Source organism: Natrix helvetica (assembly GCF_964273705.1).
Source record: "Natrix helvetica genome assembly, chromosome: Z".
In the NCBI taxonomy this organism is placed as follows: Eukaryota; Metazoa; Chordata; class Lepidosauria; order Squamata; family Natricidae; genus Natrix; species Natrix helvetica.
Window position 1 is genome coordinate 94,042,573 of NC_138554.1, and position 25,738 is coordinate 94,068,310.

Below are 25,738 nucleotides of genomic sequence, written 5' to 3' on the forward strand. Positions count from 1 at the left end.
TCTCGCTTCTTCCCCCCTCACTAAAGGGACGTTGAGGAAGGGAAGAAGCCAGGCAGCTGTTAAATTGTGGGGGTGGGGTGGGAGGTGGCAGGCCAGCAACGCACCTGCACCCCATTCCCTCTCACGCAAAAAGAATACCTCCCACCAAGCCCCAATGATAACGACGGGCCTGGCTGCTTCCCTTCCCCGATGTCCCGTTAGTGAGAGGTAGCAGTGCGGGGAGAAGCAAGACACATGTCCTAGTGCTACGGGAGACTGACAGTTCCGCTGCATTCCTTACCCTTTCGTCCTTGTAAAAAAAAACCTCATGAGTTCAACTTGTGAGGTTTTTTTTTTACAAGGGGTTCAATGGACGGAAGGGCGAGGAACGCAGTGGAGCTGTCAGACTAGTAGCGCTAGGATGCGCACCTCGCTTCTCCCCCCACCTGCCACCCATTGCTAAAGGGGTGGTGGGGAAGGGAACCAGGCAGGCTGCCCTTAACATTGGGGTGGGGTGGGCAGTGTTTTTTTGCGTGAGAGGGAACAGGCAGGAGGGGGTAATAGCATTGCGGGCCTGTCACTCTTTTTGCGGTGGGCTCTTTGCACGGGAGGGAACGGGGCATGAAGCACTTTGCTTGGCCTGCAGCTCTTTTTGCGGCAGGCCCTCTTTTTGCCCCGGAAACTGTACCGATAGGTGGTACAGTGATAATGGCAGGGACCAGTTGCGCATGCGCTTAAATACTTGGGGGCAGCTTATTTTGTGGGGAGAGTTTCTTATGGCCGATTGGGCTTATTAGCAGGGCGTGTCTTATTTTCAGGGAAACACAGGTATTATTTTAGACATTTAGTTCTTAGTTAACTCTAAACATTCATGTTGGAATAAGACAACAGACCATAATAAACAGTACATTCTTGAAGAACTTATGGCCTGAATTGGGTATATCTCATTGGATTATAAATCCCCATGATTGTGTCATGATGATGATTTGCAGACCAATATCATCTGTAATATTATAAATTTTCCCCTCATGGTAAATGTGGAAGGAGAAGCAAATGAAGACTAATTCCTAACTGTAGATATGAGATGTCCTTCATTGAAAAGTTAACAGAGTCCTATGAAGTGCTTATTGTATATTAATAGCTAAGTTGGGAGTAACAATAGCACTTAGATTTATATACTGCTTCATGATGCTTTACAACCTTTCCTAAACTGTTTACAGCATATTGCCCCCCAACAACCTGGATCCTCATTTTACTGACCTTGGAAGGATGGAAGCTGAGTCAATTAGGGTCAAACTCCTGGCAGCGGAGAGTTAACCTGAAATATAGCATTATAACCACTAACTGCCAGGCCTCCTGTGATGCAGTCACTTTGGGAAAGACTGTTACCCCCACCACCACCACGCACACACACTCCCGATCTCTGATTGTGCTCAGTTGCTATGGAAAGGTAACTGAAGAATGAATTAGAGGAGGAAATGGAACAGGATGAAAATTCTCAAAGATTGATGGCACAATGGAAGGTATAGTTTCTGGTCAAGGTTGATAGACTGAGAGAGCTTAATATCAAGAGGGGAATCTTTCAAGGTGACTCACTATCATGACTATTGGGAGGGTGGTGGCTCATGTGGTTAGGATGGTGGACTGATAATTGGCAGGCTTACATTTGAGACTTGGTTGCTGGCATGAGATGGGGTCAGCTCCTGTTGATCCAACAGATTGAAAGCAGGTGATAAATGGGTACCATTTTAATGGGCAACATAATGGATATATGAAAGCAATGCCATGCATCCCATGGGCATTGATTCCCAACATGATTCTAGCTGTTGTTTTGTCATTGCACTGATTTTTCTGCAACAGTGTTGAATAACTCAGGCTGTGACTACCATGAAAAACATCTTCCATGCTATCCTATCTCATTTATTTGGACAAACTAAAGCTATATGAAAAAAGACTGAAATAGAATTGCTGCTCAACATTGTCCATAGATTTTGCAATGGAGTTTGGACTAGACAAATGTGCCACCCTCACTATCAAATTGAAAAACTGAAGAAATCAAGATGAGTTATTGAAAGAATATCAAACCTCTAGATCAGCGATGGCGAACCATTTTGTGCTCGCATGCCATAAGCAGGGGGAGCACAGGGTAGTCATGCGCAGGCATGCCACACCCATAATGCCATGTGCGACCCCCCATGCACGCATGACAGACACAAACCCCATTTTTTGCATGTTTTTTCACTCTCCCTAGGCTCCAGAGGCTTTATAGGAGCCTGGGGAGGGTGAAAACAGCCTCCCCTGCCCCCCGGAGGCCTCCAGAGGCTGGAGTGCAAAAAACCGCCCCTATGGGCAAACTGGAAGTTCAGGAATGGATTTCCAGTTTGCTCGTAAGGCCAGTTTAAGCCCTCCGGAGCCTTCAGGAACCTTCTGGAGGCTTCCCTGAAGGCTCCAGAGAACTAAAAACAGCCAAAGTGACTTCCGGTTTGTCCGTTGGGTCATTTTTCGTCCTCTGGAGTCTTCAGGGAAGCATCCGGAAGGCCCTTGAAGGCTCCGGGGAGCTTAAACCAGCCCTACAAGCAAACCAGAAGTCAGTTCCCAAACTTCCAGTTTGCCTGTAGGGCTGGGTTTTTGTTTTTGCGCTCTGGACGCTTCAGGGAAGCTCCTGAAGCCTTCGGAGGGCTTCTTGGGGGGGCAGTGTAGGCTATTTTCGCCCTCCTCAGGCTCCTATAAAGCCTCTGGAGCCTGGGGAGGGTGAAAAATAGCTTTTAAAAAAGCTGACAGGGCAATGCCTCGCGTGCCCTGACAAATGGCTCTGCATGCCACCTGTGGCATGAGTGCCATAGGTTCGCCATCTTGGCTCTAGATGAAGATGATCACTACAAACAACTGGGCATCCTTCAGGCTGAATCCTGGGGTGTAATCCATCTAGTCCTGATGATTTGAATGTCTAGAATGGATATGTGTACTTTTACCACTTTTTAATTTATTTTGACATTCAATGTTAATCTGTGTTTTACACTATTTTTATAGGTTTGTTGTTGTTTTTCTTTTGTGAAAAGACAGATGCAAAAAATTAGTTAAACAGTTCTGCTTTCTCCCTGCTACTCATCACCTTCTTGCCATTTTCTCCCATTAATGGTTCAATCATTTCTTTGACTTTTTTCTTTTTTTACATGTTGAAAGAAGCTGTTTTTCCTGCAATTTTTCATTTATATAGCAAGTATTGGTTCATTTTGGGCCTTAGCTTTCCTGACCATGCCAAGTCCACTCTAAAAATCTGACTGACTATGCAGGTAACCATTATAATTTAAAAATGGGTATGAAAGGGGGAATTATGCTACCTCAAAACACCTATTAGTTGTTTTCTAGTCTGTGCTTAACAGTATAAATATTAACAAAGTTTTAAAAAACGAGCCATGTGGAAATGTTAAATATATAAATATTTTGCAAACAATGCAATTGTGAAATCTACTTAGCCTTAGGTGCATTCGGTTTTTCTTTGCAAATAATAATTGAAAGCAAAATAAAGCAATATTTATAGACCATACATTACTGTATCTTCAGACATGGGTTATTTAAACATTGCTATAAATGCTTTCTTTGGCCCTCAATTAAGGGGTTCTCTACAATGTTACTATTTAAACCCTAATGAAAAACAAATGTTTAATTGTTTTGGTGTAACCAGGAGGCATGATCCTTCTAAATATAATTGGATGTTCAGATATTTAAAAAAAGGTTAAAGTCATGTTTATTTTAAATTGCAAAGAAAAAGATTAATTACAAAAATAGTCTGGATTTAAACAAGTAGAGATAAGAGAGAGCAAAATCTTCCACTGCAGAAGTGGATGTCTTCTTACTTAAAGTTGGATCTTGCTTCATTTGAAATCAATAAGGGAGAAATTTAAGGATATGCTTGACTTTCCTTTTGTAATAAAAGAACTAACTGCGCATTAATTCTTCTCTATTGTGGAAAAAAAGTCTAATACAACTAGACAAGTACTCTCCAGGGTCTCTGTAAATAATAGAAATGAATAAAATGTAGTGAAGTAATTATAAAGCATGTTCAGATATCCTCTATAAAAACAAAACACATAAAAGCCTAATCCTAGTAAAACATGAAATAAAAGTAAATAGTAAGATAACACATTTTAAGAGTCAAATCAATATCTGCCCACAGCTCTATGCATGTATTTATGTTGAGCTACTTATGACTTTTCTCAAATTTGGTTGTATTCATACAAATTCATACAATACAGTGATTTGTTTGCCTTTGCTACAGTGTTCCCTGTGCGAATCAAGATTTTGTGATTTGGAAACAATAGTTTTCTGCTTTAATATAATCTATTAAACCAATTGTATTAACACTTTAAGAAAACTATGATAACAGTAAACATAACTACATAGCTGCAATGCAGCATTTTCTTTGAAACTAATGGTGTGTCCTTCCAAGTAAGGGTGATTAGGACTGGAGTGATAAAATGTGTTAGCAGTAAAACAGATGCTGTGCAATGTAAGCAGAAGGAGGGCTGTGCAATGATTCAATTAAAAATAATTCCATCAAATATATCTCTTCAAATTAATCTTCTGATTGAATTGCTGATTCAGTACATCAAATAGAATTGAATGCCTGGAAATCAGTTTGACAGTTTAAGGACTTCTGCGCATATCCATTCACTTTGTTAATCAATTTGACAATCAAAAGTGAAATGATTCAGTTTCTTGATCTGAATGAAAAATACTAATGGATGTAATTATATGAATTGAACAATGATTCCAATAAAATCCTGGATGCTTTGCTTAACTCTTTCCAGAAGATATAAGATTAAAACTCTAATGTCTCCACCTGGAAGTATGGCTGATAAGAAATGGTTGAAATGAAGTGAAATAATATGAAATGACTGGTGATAGGAAATATCTATTTCTGAGAGATTTATTTACTTCCTCTATGGATCTCTAGTCAGCAAACATTATCTTTTCCATTTTACCCACAAGAACATAGTAAGGCAAGAAAGATTTACAGTAGCTGGCCTAAGATCATTTAGTAATAGCTTCTGAATGAATAGAAATGAATAGGCGAAATGACAAAAGAAAAAAAAACAATGTCTAAAATTAAATCTAAGGACTGAATTGAGTGGTGTGGTGTGTGTTATGTGTTCAAGGAATGGCCTGGATGTATCTCTGTAACTTTTTAGAGACAGACAGACAGAAATATAGATAGATGATAGAAATATAGATAGATGGAAATATAGATAGATGATAGAAATATAGATGATAGATAGATAGATAGATAGATAGATAGATAGATAGATAGATAGATAGATGATAGATGATAGATAGATAGATAGATAGATAGATAGATAGATAGATAGATAGATAGATAGATAGAGATAGACAGACAGACAGACAGACAGACAAACAGAGATGGATAATGGATAGATATAGTCAATATGTGATGAAGTAAAGCTTCACCCATGGACTTCACCTTGTCCTGTTAATAATTATATGTTGCTGTCCATACAAATTATTAACACTCTATTGCTCAAATTTGCTTATATGTTAATATTTATTTAATATCAAAGCAAGAGATTGTAATATGGACAATTATTTTTCTAGTTTTCATTACAGAATTATCTGTTGTAGGTTGTATCTTTTTTAATTTTTCCAGAGATATCTATGCAGGACATCTGAAAGCCTTGTTATTTTAATAGAAATATTTCAATTTCAAAATATAATGTTTTAGAACGAATCTGTTATGCATATTAAGCAACTACATAACATACAATTTGGTGCTGCCATTCCTCCTTTGAGTAGAATTTTGGACTTTATCATAACTTAAGGATAGACTAAATAGAATTAGTGGACTGTTTTTATCAGCCATTTAATATTTTGCCTTCACATCTTAGTAGAATCACTTTAAACAAAAAGTTAACATTTTCAACTCCCTCCAGTCACAATATTTGCCACTGTACCTTTACCAGTTGGGAAACAATTGTTCCTGAAAAAAAATCTTTATTATTTTTTGTTGAATAAATTCCCAAGAGCCTAATCTGTTTGATAGTAATGTTGAACTGCGTAATTTTATTCTGAGTACTATTTTTCTTCTTCAGATAAGTTCCATGTTATCTGAGTCTTGATCTTACTAATACAACACCCAGAAAATGAACTGCACTGCTGTATAGATTCCATTCAGTTCTAATTTTTTTTGACAGTACTTAAGAAGCAATGAATGAAACCATTTCTTTTGATACTATCGATTTGAAGGACTGGCAAGCAAATAAACGTGTGTGTGTGTGTGTGTGTGTGTACGCACACGTGTGTGTGAGCGTGTGTGTGTGTGTGTGTGTGTGTGTGTGTGTGTGCATTGTTTTATGGAAAATATCTGGGCAAACATTGGAAGGCAGCAAAAAAATTGAGCTTCCTGTATTTCTTTGGCAATCTAAATATCATTAGAATTCTCCGGATTCCCTGGGGAATTTTGGGGGGAAATTTCCTCCTCTCCACCTCTTTCCCTGGAAAACCAGGATATGGACATGGAAGATTCCTGTGTCCACAAGGAGCCCATGGGGGATCAGGCCTTGCCTGGGCCTAACCTGGCTCCCCAGGCTGGGGTAGCTCAAGATCCAGAGAATTCCAGCTGGGATTCTTTGGATGTGGACAATCTTCCAAAAGGATTGCAGAGTCTTATTGATAGGGCCATCTCCTCAGGAATTGCAGCAGCCGGACGCTTGGTCCTTAGCATTAGATCAAGGCAAGACCCCTAGAGCCAGCTCCTCCCAGGCATGCCCTCCATCCGCTTCTGTAATCAGTCTCCCCTGATTAGTGAAGGCTCGGTAGCAGGGGATAAGGCCCAAAGGGACCCTGAACTATCTGAGGATGAGGAGGATGACAAGCCAGATCCTCCGGCCTTCACTGGCCTTTTCCACCCAAATTTATCCCAATCTCTTCTGCGCAAGGCGCGTGCTACTGCACAGGTAGAAGAGGAGGAGGGAGTAAGGAAGGAGCGAAGGATGGGGCTAAGGATGGAGCTGCAGAGGGGGCTGAAGTGAAGAAACCTCGGTGCCCCGGCTTCTCTGCACTCGAGGCTGTTAAGAAGGAGATCCCTGATCCTCACCTCTTACTGGAAATGGTAAAGAAACAATCTTATTTATGTATCTATCTACTCAATAATTTTAATTGTCTAAATTTTATAGTCATTTATGTTGTATTTTTGATATGGACTGTACACCGCCCCAAGTCCCTTTCGGGAGAGGGGGCGGTCTATAAGCGCTAAGAAATAAATCAGAGAAGCCCACTGCTTTCCCAAACCCTAATGATAGACATTTTTATAATATTGAACCAGATTTTTCCCAGGCCTTACAGCTACCCGCTGTGGACCCACCGGTGGTTGCTTTGGTGTCTCCTGCCTCTCTGGTGGCCAAGGATGTGGCTGACAACCTTAAAGTGGATGACAGGAAAGTGGAGATGATGCTGAGGAAGACATTGCAGTCTGCGGCCTGGGCCATCAAGAGAGCAGCATCGCCTTCATTCTTCAACTGCACAGCTATCTTGTGGATGGAGAAGATCCAGGAATGGATCGCCCCTGAAGATGTGCGGCTGCACCAGGACCTAGTGGTGGTGGCGCAGTTCTTGGCTGATGCCACGTTGAATGCCATGAAGTTTGCTTCCAGGGCTATGGCATCGTCTGTTACCTCTCGTCACCTTCTTTGGCTCCGGGGGTGGCAGGCTGATAACAAGTCAAAGTGGCAGCTGGCATTGGCCGATTACATGGGTGGCTCCCTCTTTGGGGCCGCCCTTGACCCGTTCCTCATGGAGGACAAGAATAAGAAAAAAGTCCTGCCCTCCTCAGCGAAGAAGGTGGAGCAAAGTTCTACTCCGTTCTACCGCAAGCCCTCATACCGACCCCCAGGAACAGGAAGATCAGCAGAGTAGGTACTCTTTCCCCAGGTCAGAGAGGCAGCCTGAGCGCAGTTACAATAGGGACAGGTCTCATTTCCAACATCAGAGTAAATGTTCCTTTCGAGGGGGAGGTGGTCGCCCTTACCGCCAGGGCAAATAGGTCGGGCACAACCCCACCTATCGGTGGTCGCCTGGCTTACTTCTCCAAGGCCTGGGCAGAGATCTCCTCGGATGCCTACGTGATCAGCACAGTCACTCATGATGTTCATTTAGAGTTCATTTCCCTTCCCCCAAATTTCTTTCATTCTTTTCCCCTGGCCCAACGCATAGAGAAACGTAGGTTGATGCGTCAGGCTATTAAACATCTGCTTGACATCACTGCAGTGGAACCGGTCCCGTCATACCAGGTGGGGTGGGGCTTCTATTCGAACCTGTTCCTTGTGCCTAAGTCTTTGGGGGGTTGGAGAGTTATCCTCGACTTGAAGCTGTTGAACCTATACTTGGTTTATTGCAAATTCAAGATGACCTCCCTTAAGTCCATTTTGGCAGGGGTTCGGGAAGGGTATTACACGGCATCTATAGACCTTACGGAGACTTATCCCCATATTCCCAGACCATAGACGCTTCCTCTGGTTCTCCTACCTGGGGCGCCATTACCAATATAAGGCCCTGCTATTTGGGTTGTTGTCCTCACCTAGGGTTTTCACCAAGGTGCTGGCAGTAGTGGTGGCGTACCTAAGGGTATTTCCCATTAGACTAATATTGCTACCTGGATGACATTCTCGTTCAGGGAACATTCCTGAGTCAGACGAGGGTGGACCTTATGCAGGTTATAGATACCCTACAATGGTTAAGTTTTCATGTTAACTTTGAGAAGATTTCTCTCTTCCCGTCCACTAGGATCCTCCATCTGGGGGTGGTTATAGATTCCTGTTTAGAGAAGGTTTTCCTCTCCCCGGACTGCAAGTCTTGTTTGTTTAAAATGGTTAAGCAGGTCCACAGGGACCGTTATGTTCCCATAGCCCTTCTCTCCAGCTTGTTGGGGAAGCTCATATCCTGCATCAAGGTAGTGCTGTGGGCACGTTTGCATGCCAGGACTTTGCAATGGTGACTCCTGCCATTCCAGAGGGCCAACACCAGCAGCTCCACGGCCAAGGTCGAGGCCACCCTCAGGTACTGATCTCTCTCAAATGGTGGCTGTCCCCATCCTGCTCCAGTGGTGCCACTTCAGGTACCAGGAGCATCTCATCCTAACCATGGATGCCAGCATGTTCAGCTGGGGGGAGACCCTGGGCACTCAGTTAGTGCAGGGTCGGTGGACATGGCTGGAGCTTCGTCACAATATCAACTGATTGGAGCTCTGGGCAATCCATCTGGTGCTTTGACACTTTCGTGTCTCCGTCAAGGATCGTCACGTACTGGTTCTCACCGACAATGTGGCGGCCAAGGCCCACATCAGTCTTCAAGGCAGCACACATTCCAAGGCACTGCATACTGAGGCGATGTCACTAGGCAACTGGGCAGAGAGACACCTGCGGTCGATCCAGGCGGAGCATATCACGGGGGTCGAAAATCATCAGGCTGACTGGTTGAGTCGAGAGACAGTGGACAACAGAGAGTGGAGCCTCTCCCTGGAGCTGTTTCAGAGCATCTGCCAGAGGTTCGGGCAACCGGTGGTGGACCTCTTTGCCACTCTGGGCAACGCACAGCTTCCCTGGTTCTTTTCTCGGTTCCCAAATCGGAGAACAGAGGGGGTCGATACGCTTTGCACGAGGTGGCCAGACTGTTGTATGCTTTTCCTCCCCCCCCTCATTCCCGGGGTCATTCAGAAGCTAATCAGGGAACAGACAGAGCTGATCTGGTAGCACCGTATTGGCCGCAGTGGGTCTGGTTTGCGAATCTCATGACCCTGTCGGTCCGGCCTCCTTCGCAGATTCCAGAGAGGGAGATAGAGTTGCACCAGGGGAGATTAGTTCACCCAGAACCACATTGGCTGCAACTAGCCGTGTGGAAATTGAGCGGGAGCAACTGAGAGGGGTTCACTTGTTGGCACACATGATTAGGGCCATAGAGGCCTCACGCAGACAATCCACTACAAGGATCTATGACTCCACATGGGTTTCCTTCATGACCTGGTGCCAGGCTGCCGGATGGTGCACACAAGGGCCTCAGTTCCACAGGTACTGGACTTCGTCCAAGATGGATTGGATAGGGAGTTTTCCCTAGGCACAGTGCATAGGCAGCTTGCTGCCCTGGCTACTGTTCTTCCAGGTAAAGGTTCTGTTTCCTTCACTCAATTACCCATTGTTAAGAGGTTTATTTGGGGGGTCTCTAACTTGCGCCCTCCAGTGGTCCATAGGTTTTCCAAATGGAACCTCCCTACTGTGTTACAGGCCCTCATGGCTGAACCCTTTGAGCCGTTGAGGACAGTTAGCCTGAAGCGCCTACCTCTTAAAGTGGTGTTTTTAGTGGCTATCACATTGGCTAGATGAGTGTCAGAGTTCGGGGAGCTTTCCTCCAGAGTTGTGTTGAGGTTAGATCCATTTTTTATGCCAAAGATGAATTATATGTTCCATCGTTCGCAGGAGGTTGTAGTCCCGAACTTCTGTCCAGATCTGTCCAGGGAACAGGAACTGCAGTGGCATCGGTTGGATGTTCAGTGGATCAGGCATATATATTTGAAGCAGATGGCCTCCTTCCGGAGGTCAAAGGCACTATTTCTATCCTTCCAACCTTCATCTCTGAGTAAGAGGGTTACGTCTTCCACCCTTAGTTGGTGGATCCGCTTGGCTATTGCCCTGGCATACGAGACCCAGAAGTTGCCTGTGCCAGCCGGTATTACGGCAGATTTGATGAGGAGCACTGCCACTTTGGCAGCTTGGGCCTCGCAGGCTCCGATAGGTGACATTTGCAGAGCGGCAACATGGGCCTCACCATTGTCGTTTATTCTACATTACAGGTTGGATGCGTTTGCATCAGTTGATGTGGCATTTGGGCATAGGGTGCTACAGCAGGTCATTGCAGGTCAGTAGCTTTCCCACCCATGGGACTTAGCTTTGGTAGGTCCCTCTACTGGAGCCTCCTGTCCCTCGCTCCGGAAAATGGCAGTTGGTCTTATGTGAACTGCTATTTTGGGGGTTGGGACAGGAGGCTCCATTTCCCGCCCTAGGTTAGTTAGTCTATCTGGGGCAGAGGGAGTTCTCCTTTGTGTTTTGTTTTCAGGTCTCAGGGGAGCTCACTTCAATGAACTGGAAATCAAGAGTGGAGCATAGAGGCGTGGCTTCAGCTTCATCCAAGTCTCTTGGCCAATTGGGCATGTTAATGCCTTCTACTGCAGCCTCCTGTCCCAGCCCTGAAAATAGCAGTTCAGGTATGACCAACTGCCAATCACCTTCTCCTACTAGTCTGCTTGCGGGCCAGATGCAAACATACCATGGGCCCACATTTGGCCTTGAGTTTGATGTGTCTGTCTTATAACATACCGTATAGATGGGTAAATATTATATATAATGTATATTATATGATGAGATTATTGATCTGCAACTGAAAGATTATGAAAATTTAATTTATGATCCACACATATTATCCTGCAACTCATGAGAACAGGACTTCAATCAACAATGCTAAAATAAGGAGCAGTAGGAATCAATTATTGTTCAATCCCATTTGGCATAACTTCAGTGGCAGATTTGTACAGGCAAACATAGCTATTATTTCATTCCTTTCCTCCCTTTGGTTTCCCTTAACATTTTGTTTGCTGATTTTCAGATTATGTTTAAAATAAATCGCACAGAGTAAACCGTAGAATAATTTTTCACTTTTAAGGAAAGTGAGCACAGTTTCTGTTTTAAGAGTTTTGTCTGTATAATGTTTAAGAGCTTTTGAGGGAAAATATTTGGTAGTATACTCTTTGAGATTTTTTTTAAAAAACAAAGCTGTAAACATTCCTTCTTTTGTTCCAAACATAGTGTATTGTTCTATGGGAAACAATTCTACTTTGTAAAGTAAAAGCAAAGCATAGCTCTTATTTTTCATGGTAAAAATATCATGGTAAGATAGAGTATAAAAGCTACTTGTATGGTTGAACCCACTTGATTTTATTCCTGTAAAAAATAAAATACCTCAACTTTTCAAATATATTGATGAGGAAATACATTTAACTCCAATTTAATGCTGTTTAGCATGTCATTTGAAATTCATACAGAGGCTTATGCTAAACCACTAGCTCCACCATGATTTAATAATGCATTATTACCGTATTTTTCGCCCTATAAAACGCTCCCGAATATAAGATGCACCCAATTTTAAAGGAGGAAAATCTAGAAAAAAAAGATTTTTGGGCTCAATTGCCACTCAATTTTGGGCTCAATTATGGTCATAAGTTTTCTTTCTTTGTTTGTTTCTTTCATCTCTCTCTCCCACTTTCTTTTTTTTTTCTTTTTTCTTTTTTTCTGCCTTTCTTTCTCTTTCTCTCTCTTTCTGTTTCTCTGTGTGTCTGTCTGTCTCTCTCTCTCTCTCTGTGTAGCTCTTTGTCTCTCTCTCCCTCCCCCCTCTCTGTCTCTCTCTGTCATTCTGTGTGTCTGTCTGTCTTTCTCTGTATCTCTGTCTCTCTCTCTCCTCCCTCCACCATCTGTCACTCTGTATGTGTGTGTCTGTCTGTCTCTCCCTCTCCCTCTCTCCCTCTCTCTCTATCTCTCTGTGTTTCTCTCTCCTCCCTTCCTCTCTGTCTGTCACTCTGTGTGTATATATGTGTGTGTGTCTGTCTGTCTGTCACTCACTCAATCACTCACTCTCTGTGTGTGTGTCTCTCTCTCTCTCTGTGTGTCTCTGTCTGTCTGTCCCTCTCTCTGTCCCAACTGGAGAACAACCTTTTCTGTCCCCTTACCAGCCCATCCAGGAAGATGAGGAACGCGAGGGGGATCCCTCCCCCCCACGGATGGGCTCCGAACCAGCGGAGCCTCATCCTTCTTTTTAAGCAGGCAGCTATCAGAGAGAAGAAGGCAGCGCGGCTTGTGCAGCAGCTGAAGATCGCCTGCTTAAAGATCGCCTGCTTAAAGATCGCCTGCTTAAAAAGAAGGACGAGGCTCCGCTAGTTCGGAGCCCAACTGCAGGGGGGGAATCCCCCTCACGTTCCTCATTGTATTTGAGTCTTTTCCCGTGTAAGATTGAGATTGTCTTAGCAACTGTCAGCGAGGTCTCACTCGCCATCTTCAGGCTGGGTTTTGGACCCAAAACCCAGCCTGAAGATGGCGAGTGAGACCTCGCTGAAACGTTGCCAAGACAATCTCAATCTTACATGGGAAAAGACCCGAATAAAATAAGACCAGCATGCATGTATGCATGTATGTATGTATGTATGTATGTATGTATGTATGTATTTGTGTTACAACCCCTGGTATGCCCAAATATGGGAGGGAGCTCACTACTCCCCCTTTCTGTCCTTTCAGCCCAGGTTCAAATCCCAGTAAGGGTATGGCTAGCTGATGAGAGCTAAATAGCTTGAAATGGATCCATACTAGTCTCCCTTTATTTATTTATCAGCACAAATACAACACACACACACACACACACACACACACATGTATACGTATTCTCCAGTTGGGACAGAGAGAGGGACAGACAGACAGAGACACAGAGAGAGAGAGAGAGAGAGACACACACACAGAGAGAGAGAGACATACATACATACATACATACGATGTATACGATGTATACGATGTATATGTATATGTATTTGTCTTACAACCCATGGTATGCCCAAATATGGGAGGGAGCTCACTACTCCCCCTTTCTGTCCTTTTGGCTCATTACATTCCAGGCAGAAAACCATATTTTTATTTTTAATGTTGCCTTTTTATATTTGTGTTGTATTTGTGCTGATAAATAAATAAAGGGAGACTAGTATAGATCTATTTCAAGCTATTTAGCTCTCATCAGCTAGTCAAATCCCAGTAAGGGTATGGCTAGCTGATGAGAGCTAAATAGCTTGAAATAGATCTATACTAGTCTCCCTTTATTTATTTATCAGCACAAATACAACATACATACATACATACATACATACATACATACGTGTGTGTGTGTGTGTATTTGTATTTGTGTGTGTATGTGTGTGTGTGTGTGTGCTGGTTTTGTTGTATTCGGGTCTTTTCCTGTGTAGGATTGAGATTGTCTTGGCAATGTTTCGGCAAGATCTCACTTGCCATCTACAGGCTGCTGTCGGCTAGGCTTAAAATGCGATCGGAGCTGCCGTCTTTCTGTAAATCTTGGTGGGAGGGGATGGGGTGCTGGCTTTGTTTCAGTAAGTGGAATGATTGGTTGTGTGGTTGTATCATGATTGGTAGATTGGTGCTGATTGGTGCTGGCTGTGTGTGCATTGTTGTTTTGTATTGTAACGGCCTGGGTGGTGGGTGGTGTTCATTTTTTGACTAGGGCTGGTTTCCAGATGTTTGGTAGGCGGGAGGTATCATCATGTTTATTCATGTTGTGGGGCTGTTTCTCTATTTCGATGGCTTCCCTAATTATTCTTTTGTTGAGGTGTTCTGTTTTGGAGATTAACCTGGCTCCTTCAAAGTTGATTTCATGTCCTGTAGCTTTAAGGTGCTGGAAAAGGGACGAAGTTTTTTTCTTTTTTTCTTACTGCGTTCTTGTGTTGTGTGATGCATGCATTTATTCTCCTGTTTGTTTGTCCTATATATGTTGCCGAGCAGATTTTGCATGGTATTTCGTAGACTCCTTGGTTTTCTAGCTGGATTTTGTCTTTGGGGTTTCTTAAGTTGTTGGCTATTTTTTGGCCAGTGGTGAAGGCTGTCTTGATATTGTGCTTGTGGAGAATTTTGCTGATTTTATCTGTGGTGCCTTTGATGTAAGGGAGGAGGGCGATGCCATTGTCCTGTTCTGTGTCTTGGTTTTTTGGGGGGAGTCTCCTTTTGGATTAGGTTGGTGATTGTTTTTCTTTGGAATCCGTTGGAGATTAATACATTTGTGAGTTTGTGTAATTCAGTTTTCAGGTGGTCTTTGTCGGCTAGGCATTTGGTTCTGGAGATGAGGGTCTTGGCTACAGAGTTGATCTGTGCAGGGTGGTGATGAGATTGTGCATTTAAGTAGCGGTTGGTGTGTGTTTTTTTCCGGTAGATGGTGTGTTTTAGGGAGCCATTGGTTTTTTTGTAGATTAGGACATCCAGAAAGGGAAGTTGGTTGTTTGCTTCTATTTCCAGGGTGAATTGTATTTTGGGGTGTAGGCTGTTGAGATGTGTGAGGAAGTTGTCCAGTTTTTCTTTCCTGTGTGGCCAAATCACGAAAGTGTCATCAACATATCTAAGCCAGAGTTTGGGTTTGTGTTCAGATTTGTCTAAGGCGTTGGTTTCAAAATGTTCCATGTATAAGTTTGCAATGACAGGTGAGAGGGGTGATCCCATGGGTGCTCCTTCTATCTGTTTGTATCTTTGTCCATTATGGATGAAGTATGTGTTGGTTAGGCAGTGGTTGGTCAGGTTCAGGATGTGTTTAAGGGGGTTGTGTTTGTTCTGGATGGCTCTCAAGGCTTCTTTTATAGGCACTTGGGTGAAGAAGGATATGACATCGAAACTCACGAGTAGGTCGCTGGGTTGTAGGTTTTGTTTCTTTATTGTTTCTATGAAGTGGAGTGAGTTTTGTACGTGTGAGGTGATGAATTCTGCGTAGGGTTGGAGTTGTTTGGTGAGGAATTTGGCAAGATTCTGTAGAGGTGAGCCTATGGAGCTCACTATGGGTCTGAGTGGTATCTCTTCTTTGTGTGTCTTGGGGAGGCCATAGAGCTTGGGGCATCTGGAAGATTTCTCTCTGGGGATGATTCTTTGCTGGATCTCTTCACTGATGGCAGAGGCTTTTATTTTAGATTTGGTGTTTTTTTCCAGGTAGGTGGTGGGGTCTGTGTTTATAGGTTTGTAAGCAGGGTCTTGGAGTAGGTTGGGTAGTTTGGCTTGGTAGTCAGATGTGTTCATCACCACTGTGGCATTTCCTTTGTCTGCTGGGAGAATGATTGTGTTGTTGTCTTTTCTCAGGTTGGTGAGTGCTATTTCTTCTTGTTGCTGTATGTATGTATGTATGTATGTATGTATGTATGTATGTATGTATGTATGTATGTCTCTCTCTCTCTATATATATATATATACACACAGACACACACACATACACACACACACATACATGCATGCATGCTAGTCTTGTATATGTGTGTGTGTGTATGTATGTATGTATGTATGTATGTATGTATGTATGTATAGTTTCTTTGATGAAGCAAAAATCATGAAAGCACCACCATTTTCTATGAAAACAATTAATTTGTGAGACTAATAATATTAAATGATTTGTACAAATATTTTTAGGCAGTATCATATGGGTTAAGTGTATGGTATGAGATTTTTTTTTTTTTGAGATATATTGTCTCATGAATGGTGACTTGCATCCAAAACCTCAAACTGGTGTAATTCAAACAACATACATATTAGCTTGATGAAATAATAGGAATAAGTAAAAGACCATGGTTTAACAAAAATAATTCAGTATTTTTAAAAATGTAGATTTACCATTCATATCCGGAAAATAATGAAAAGCTTTTATCCTGTGACAATATATATTAATACCATCAAACAACATTTTGGAAGGGACTTGATAAATGGATAAAAATGACAAATCAAGTTTAAATAGCTGGCTGAGTGTGTAACCAACCATAATTATTTATTAAACTTGTTTGCTGTTTGACTCTAAATAACTGTATGCAACATACTAATGTCATTTATTTTTAAATTTTCCTATGTGTTCCTATTCCTACATTTTGCAATTTTTTCCTTTCTTAAAATAAAAGCACTGTGCAGAAACAAAGCTACAAAATGAATATCATTTTGCCAGTTTAATATCAATATATTTCTTTTTAAAAGCTTTGAACAAATTTATTCAACACCAAGCTACATAGAAGATAAAACCATACATTAAAACAAAGAACCAAATGTAACCAAAAACATAAACATATAAACCAAACCTGGTATCTCATCTTCCATAAGGGCTCCATCCTCAGCTTCTTATGAAAAATTATAGAGACCATTACAGAAGGCAGTTGCTGGAAAACACTCCCAGGTGTTTTTTCCCTTCACTTGCTAGAAATGAGGACCAACTACTTACCTGATATGAACTCAGTAATTGAACCAATGGGTCTTGTAGTAATCTGGTACCAGTACTTTAAATTGTACTCAGAAGCGAATAGACAACCAAGGCAGAATCTAAGATAAGAGGTATCATAATCTCTCAGTGGAAATTTCTGATGAGCATCGGAGCATTTTACAGCTTCCAGGTGGTTTTTAAAGGCATTTCCATGTAGAGCATTTTGCAGTGGTGTAATGGATGGTGACGAGAGCATGAGCCATTTTAGCCAGATGCTCTCAACACAGGTAAGACCATAACTGGGGCACCCACTGAAGCTGAGTAAAGGCATCCCCTTCTTCAATTGCAACTTCCATCTTTTGCTTCTGGAGGAACCTTAATTAACAAACCTACTCTTTAATTGGCACTGCCTTCTCATCTAGAGACCCCACTGAGGCCAAAAGAGACATACCTGTCTATGTATGTATGTATGTATGTATGTATGTATGTATGTATGTATAACATCTGTAAAACAAAATTCTGAGTGGCTTATCCAAAAATAAAAGTATATGCAGCAATAAAACCACAAGAAATAAACACAAAAGACCAATAAATCTAAAACAGAAAAACCTGGTACTATAACCACCTTTCCCCGATGTTACTTTACAGTCTCATTTCATTCTGACCTTATCCTATCCCAATGCTTGGAGAAGAGCCAAGTCTTAAATGCTGTCCTAAAAGCTAGAAGCTAATTGGATTTCATAGAAATGGGCTTGCAATAGATAAGATGCACTTTCCAGTGCCTTATCTATTGCAAGCCCAAAATATTAAAGAACCAAAATATGGTAATGCCTAAGGGAAGAGGTCTTAAATATAAAATAAACTAAAATAGTAAGAATAAAGTGATACAACACATTGTAGAAGATAAAATATTAGATTGGTACCAAACACATTTTGTTTATCATCAATTATGGAGTGTCTGGATATTTTTATGTTATGTTAACACCTCATATGTTAATATTGAGCAGTCCTCTCAACAAAGGGGGAGGGATAAGATACTACCTATCTCCTTTTCACAACATTGTTCTTTGAGTAGTTCCAAAAGATTCCACTCCTATTTGCCATCTGATACACTGACTTTGAGGGCACAATTAAAGCCCCCAAGTATCCTCAAGAGTTCTCAGGGAGAGTGTTAATGACCAGATGACTGCAAAGAAATATGATTCCAACCTTGCTATCCTGTCAGAACTAATCTTTCCATAGCCCCACCATCTGCCTGAACAGATTAAGTTTTTGGATGAGAAGCAAAATGTTCTCTTCTTCAAGGAAAATCAGTCCAGCTGCCTTTTGAAAAAAAAACACCTTTGAGACATCAGCCATGGAAACTCATTGAATAACGTAAGGCCAGTCATTTTTGTCACTCTAATCTACCTCAGGATTTTGTTGGATAAAATTATAGGAAGCACCAAGTCTACTGCTTTGAATTTTTCTCAAAAGGTGGAAAACTGTATAAAATCTAATAAAGAAATAAAAATAAACATTGTAAAGAAATCATAAAAGAAGTATTATCAGAATGCTTCAATATAAGTTCATTCCTGCAGTATATAAAAGTAATTCAGTTCTGAGGCAATATGTAATCTAATATTGTTGAATTAGTAATTTCTGGAGATGATTTTTAAAAACAAATTCTTTTAAGAGGTTGTGGGATTAGATGTTAAAATATGTGAGTGTACACATTAACACTTGCATACACAGAATATGAAATAAAAAAAATTCAATTTAATTAGGGCAAATAGTTCTATTAATAGTAATTTAAACAAATGTAAATAATGGACAAAATCCAGTGACTCTAAGTAAGATTTACTCCTCCCTCTTAAATTTCAAAGATTTCTAGTGTGGCTGATCTGAAGAACTGTTGGTAGTCATATGAGTTGCATCCCTGAAGATGAAAATAACTCCTTTTCCTTCCTCCAGTGAAACCCATTCCATAAAGGTCAACATAGTGCTGTATTTCACTAGAGTATTTGAATCTTCAAAATACAGATTGGAAAACACATTTGAAAGAAACATTCTGATAAGATACCTGCTTCCAGAACTTAATCCTGCAATTGACTGGAAAGAGTTTAGAGATGAGCACATCTAACTGATAGGATCAATAGATTTCAAAGAAGCAAATTAATCTTCTTATCTGATTCACATATAGCAGAGAAATGACTTATGTAGTTACCCAAGATTATAATAGACTGCTATCAAGGAAAGATGTAAATATAATTTTTCGGCTTAAAATCCATAATACTCTTTGCAATATTAAAACAATGATGGCATTCATGAACATTCCAAATAAGTAGAACTTTCCAGGTTCAATTGTTCACCGATGTTTGCTTACAATGTCACAAAAATAAATATTTTTGTGCTACCAAGCAGCCAAAGAAGCTGAAATAATTTCGCATTTATTATATATGGATGATTTGAAACTCTATGGTAAGTCAGAAATAGAAATCCAATCACTGACAAACACAGTCCGAGTATTCAGCACCGATATTTCAATGCAGTTTGGCATGGAAAAATGTGCCACTGTATCCATAAAAAGGGGCAAAATCACTGCGTGTGAGGGAATTGAAATGCCCAATGGCCAACTAATTAAATGCAACGAAAATGAAGCCTACAAATACTTAGGCATTCTGCAGTTGGATAACTTCAAACATGGAGAAGTAAAAACTATTGTCAGGAGAGAGTACACCAAAAGAGTTAGGAAGATTTTGAAATCAAAATTAAATGGTGGAAATACAATCAAGGCCATAAATACCTGGGCAATACCAGTTATAAGATACACAGCTGGTATAGTTAACTGGACACAAGCTGATTTGGACAGTTTGGACCGAAAAACCAGGAAACTAATGACAATGCACTACAGTTTACATCCACGCGGTGACACTGATAGACTATATTTGCCCCGAAAATCAGGTGGCAGAGGATTATTACAAGTGAAGCAAATAGTTGAAGAAGAAAAACATGCACTGGCTGATTATTTAAAAGAAAGTCAAGAACATCTATTAATCGAAGTAAAGAACAAAAATCTACTGAAGGCCCAACAGACGAAAAAAGAATACAGAAAAGATGTGATAAAATCAAGAATGGAGAGTTGGCAGAACAAAGCATTGCATGGTCAATTTCTGGAAAAAATAAAAGATAAAGTGGACAGCGAAAAAACCTGGTTATGGTTAACAACAGGTATATTGAAGAAAGAAACAGAGTCACTAATCCTGGCTGCGCAAGAACAAGTGATCCAAACAAATGCCATTAAGGCCAAAATTGAAAAATCCTCTGATGATGCCAAATGTAGACTCTGCAAAGAAGTTGATGAAACTGTTGACCACATACTCAGCTGCTGTAAAAAAATCATGCAGACTGATTATAAATTGCGGCACAATTCAGTAACACAAATGATCCACTGGAATTTGTGCAAAAATTATAATATTAAAACAACAACAAACGGGTGGGAACATAAGCCTGAAAAAGTCACCGAAAATCAGATGGTCAAGATCCTATGGGATTTTCATATACAAACGGACAAAATACTGGCGCATTACACACCAGACATCACACTGGTTGAGAAAAATAAGGTTACAACCATAGACATCGCAATACCAGGTGATAGCAGGGTCAACGAGAAGGAACATGAAAAAATCACGAAATACCAGGACTTAAAAATTGAAATTCAACGATTATGGCACAAACCAGCAGTGGTAATTCCAGTGGTAATTGGCACACTGGGTGCTATTCCAAAAGCACTGGAATTACATTTAAAACAGTTAAAACTTGACAAAATCACCATCAGTCAAATGCAAAAAGCTGCACTGCTTGGATCTGCACATATATTATAAAAATACGCTACGATGTCCTAGGCCCCTGGGTGGGGCCTGACTAGTAATCAATGCCAAATCCGGCGAAACAACTGGCCGCTGTGATCCAATCGTATAATAATAATAATAATAATAATAATAATAATAATAATAATAATAATAATAATAATAATAATAATAATAATAATTAATAATAATAATAATAATAATAATAATAATAATAATAATAATAATAATAATAATAATAATAATAATAATAATAATAATAATAATAATACCAAATCTGGCAAAACAACTGGCCGCTGTGATACAATTCTGTTGATGCAATAATAATAATAATAATAATAATAATAATAATAATAATAATAATAATAATAATAATAATAATACCAAATCTGGCAAAACAACTGGCCGCTGTGATACAATTCTGTTGATGCAATAATAATAATAATAATAATAATAATAATAATAATAATAATAATAATAATAATAATAATAATAATAGAAATAGTTATTTTGTGTAGAATTTAAATAGTTTATCTGTATATATGAGCTAGACACCGGGATGTTACATATAACATTATGAGTTTCACATTGTCAAAGCTATTCTGTGCAAATACTTTATGCATACCATTTGAGAATCCAAATATCCTGAATACAAATGAATATTTTAATGGAATTCTGAAGCTGTATTGTAAAAAGCAAGCAAGACAGTCAAGATAAAATCTAAATTTGTTTTAATAATTTAATTTAATGAATGAAGTTTCTATGATTATTAATCTTCTTTCATATTAAAAAGTAAAACCCTAAAATAATGACATACAATCACAGGGCCATCTTATAACAATTAGCTGGCAGGAATTCATATCACCACTAGTCTTTTACTTTTCTATACCTAATGTATAGTCCTTATTTCCCCAATATAGGTTAAAGCTAAAGTAAAAGTATCATTGGGGATTATAGAAGAGTTTCAGTGTTATCATGTCTCTATTACACTGTAATGAACCTAAGTTGTTCTGAAAGATCAACCAATATTTTTTAAGCAAATATTTTTGTACTTTCCAGGCATGAAAACAATTCAGAACTGATAGGAAAATGTAATTTTTCTCCTGGAAGAATAAATATGTTCTATTATGATTGTGATGTTATGAAACCTAATAGATGATGTTTTGGTTACTATTGTTATGAGAACTGAATACAAGCATATAAACAGAACGAAATGCTTTCATTTAAAATATGCAAAATGATTGAGTTTATTTAACAATTTAAAGACATCCTTTCTACTTGGCAAAGACATTTCTATGATGTTTATCCATAAGATATTTCTTATACATTTCTTACTTGCAGCTTGCAACTCAATTAGAGTTGTTTGCTCTGACATGTGGAGCAACATGGAGTATCTTTAGAAGAGAGAGTAATGGGGCATTTATTGTTGGTGAAGCTAAATCCTAACATTCTGCCATTCCAATCTGTGTTTGTCAAACTGAATTATTGTTAGACAAAGCAACTAATTCTTTTTTCAACTGTTCATATTATCGGTTGGCAACTGATTCTGATGAAAAGTACATCTGAATAAGGTGAAATTAATATATACCAATGTAATGCATATCAAAAGGGACTCGATGGCTCAGTGGCTAAGACGCTGAGCTTGTCGATCAGAAAAGTCGGCAGTTCAGCGGTTTGAATCCCTTGTGCTGCGTAATGGAGTGAGCTCCTGTTACTTGTCCCAGCTTCTGCCAACCTAGCAGTTTGAAAGCATGTAAAAATACAAGTAGAAAAATAGGAACCACTTTTGGTGGGAAGGTAACAGTGTTCCGTTAGCCTTCAGTATTTAGTCCAAGGGTGGTTGCTGCTGGCATTATTGCCAGTTCACTTCACGCACATACCTATTTGCACACAAATAGGTCTGTGCATGCGCACATTAAAAAATGAAAAATTAAATTTGTGCAATGAAAATTGTGCTGTGCATGTGAAGAACTAAAAAACAAAAATCAGAGAACCGGTTCGGGGGCGTGGCAGGCCTGGGTCACTGCCAGTCCTAGCGACCCAGGCCACCAGACCATTACTGGTTCGGCTGAACCAGTCCGAACTGGTAGGAACCCACCACTGGTTTTGTCATGTCAGACACATGACCATGGAAACGTCTTTGGACAACACTGGCTCTTTGGCTTTGAAACAGAGATGACACCACCCTTGGAGTCGGGAATGACTAGCACATATATGCAAGGGGAATCTTTACCTTTACCTTAATACATATCAAAGAACTAGTGAGGTATTCCTACTGTTTAAGACTTTTGCAGAAATCATGGCACCTATAGGCACTAACCTGCCCATTCTAATTCATGAATACCAGTGCCTATGTTGCAAAAATGGGCCACTTCTTCAGAAGAAGAGAGCATTTGTTTTGAGGGAGCCTGTAGTTTGTGGGAGAAAAACCCTTGGGAGGAAGCAAGGAAAAAACAAAAGATAGTAAAGATAGTCTGTGTTCAGAGACTATAGAATGCTTATTGTTTAGAGCATTGTAGAAATCCGTCAAATGGAAATGAGTATCAGGCAGAAGAATTTGATTGGCTAACTGACTTAATCTATGAAAAACAGCATTCTACTTTGTAACTGCCTGGTTCTTATTTTTATTATGTTTATATTCAGTTATTGTACTTGAGTACTGGATTTATCAAGTACTTGGTCTATGTGCCAACATTCTCAGCACTCATTGCAGTGTCTTAAATGCACCTGATTCCCTCAGGTCAATTTAGCTGATATTTAACCACCTGATGAATGACTGTCTGGTTCTCTTAAGATGAACATTGACTCCATGTATTATTCTTTTATTGTCTCTCTTTCCATAATAGCTCTTTCCTAAAGGTCGGATTCAATTTCCACTTTCACAAGTGTTGTAAATCACCAAGAGATTCCAAGGAAGTCACTGCACAGTGTGAAATAAATATGAGCTATAAATTAATCTGCTTGATTTATTAGACAGACATTTCCTTATCACTAAAATTTTGTCAGGCATTTTAGAAAATAACTAAAAAGATAGTAAGAAAGGGCTGTCAACTGATTTGAAGAATGGACAATTTAGTATACTATATCATGAATCTTCACTTAAAAGCTGAAATGAAGCCTCAGTTGAGATATTTTCTCACAGCATTTTCATACAGATAGACTTGCTTAAAAGCTGCCTTCCCTTTAGCAACTTTTTGATGTTATAACAATGCTGAAAAACTAACTTTATAACCAATTCTTGTGCTTATAACTGTAGTAACATCCTTGTGATCACATGATCACCATTCAACTGGTGGGTCTTTACAACCATCACACAGTTACGTGATCACCATTTGCATGCTTCACAGCTAGCTTCTAACAAGCAGAGTCAACAGAGAAGCCAGGAATAAATAATAAGTTATAATCATATGATGCCCAACTTAACCACAGCAAAAGTGAGGTCATAAGCACACTGCAGTCCTGTGATGCTTCATTTAACTACCATGTCACTTAACAATGAAGTTGTTGCTGCTAATTTGGATTGTTAATCAAAGACTGTATTGTGCAAATGATTCAATTTAGATTCAAGGTATCTCCCTTGCCAGATTTGCTAATGAAATAAGAATTTGTTATCTATATGTAAAATCTACAGATATTATTAATAAATATGATTATTTGCTACAGTGAAAATGACTGAGTATTAAATCCTCACTACTCTGAAATATTGTGAACTATGTGTATGTCATTTCTTTGCTTTTTTTTTCTTAACTCCTGAGACCTGGTTGTTACAGTCTGCTTCTGTCTGTCAGATTAAAAGAATACAGTTAAAGTTTAAGAATTTCCTGATTTTTTTTTTTAAAAATAATACCTACGATGATGATCTAGTGTTGTAGCAAAATAGAGAACCATTTTAAACTAATACCTCTAGGTTTTCAGACTATTGAATATGTTGCAACCTGTCATAAGGAGTTAGGAACAAATGGTGATCCATGTCAAAGAGAAATATGCTTATCAAAATCCAAGAGAAGTATGGTTTCATTTCAATATGTCTTTTCTATTGTTATCAGGAAAGCAAAGATTAATATAACAATATATTTTCTAAATGATTTGAAAATTCTGTCCAGAATTTTAGAGAATGCTTCATTTCATATTGTATTGCCTGCTTTTATAACAGTCTTTTACTAGGTTATTCACTGAAATCAGTCACATAAGTTAATTATAAAGCCCCCATACAAATGCTATGGATAAATACATGAATTAATTTATTAAGAGTAAAAAGAAAATCTTTTAAGTGTTGCAAACAGAAATGATTTTTAATTATATGGAGTAAATTGAAAATGTATTTCTATCCTTTTTCCCATTCATATTATAATAGGCTGTCTTTGATCAATAAAATCATACTTCATGGCTAATTTTCATATTACTTTTGCCTGCGGGCATGCTTTAGGATACTTGCCAGAGACTATTTGAAACAAATTGGCAAAACAACAATTTTAAACAGTAATTTGGAAAGAAGAAAATTACAGGCATCAATGTAGGTTTATTCTTTGCAATGGTAGAGCTGCATAAGTCCTTTCTTCTTTTTTAAAAAGGCAAATGTTTCTGACTTCTTTTTTCTTCTGAGAAGGATGAGTTGTTCACCTTCCTCCTAACTGCCAATCTCTAATTCAATAATTTCATTCTAGTTGTCAGCCATTAGTGCTGACAACTAAATCCTAAACAAGTGGATAAAAAGAGTACTATACCACAATAAGGGAGCATGGCAAAATATCCCTCTAAAATCTAAAGGTTTATATCCCTCAAAGGGCTTCCTCAGCTTCATGGACTCAAAAGTGAAGCAAAGATTATAAGCAAGATGTTACACAGCATTGCTTTAAATGATCCAAAGTGCTGTTAAT

At 39.6% G+C, this 25,738-nt stretch overlaps 1 protein-coding gene across 2 annotated transcripts in view; it reads left to right on the forward strand.

Annotated features, from left to right (window-relative positions):
- Nucleotides 1–25,738, forward strand: part of ZNF385D (zinc finger protein 385D) — a 195,347-nt gene that overhangs the window by 12,201 nt on the left and 157,408 nt on the right. The gene's annotated exons all lie outside the window — the stretch shown is intronic.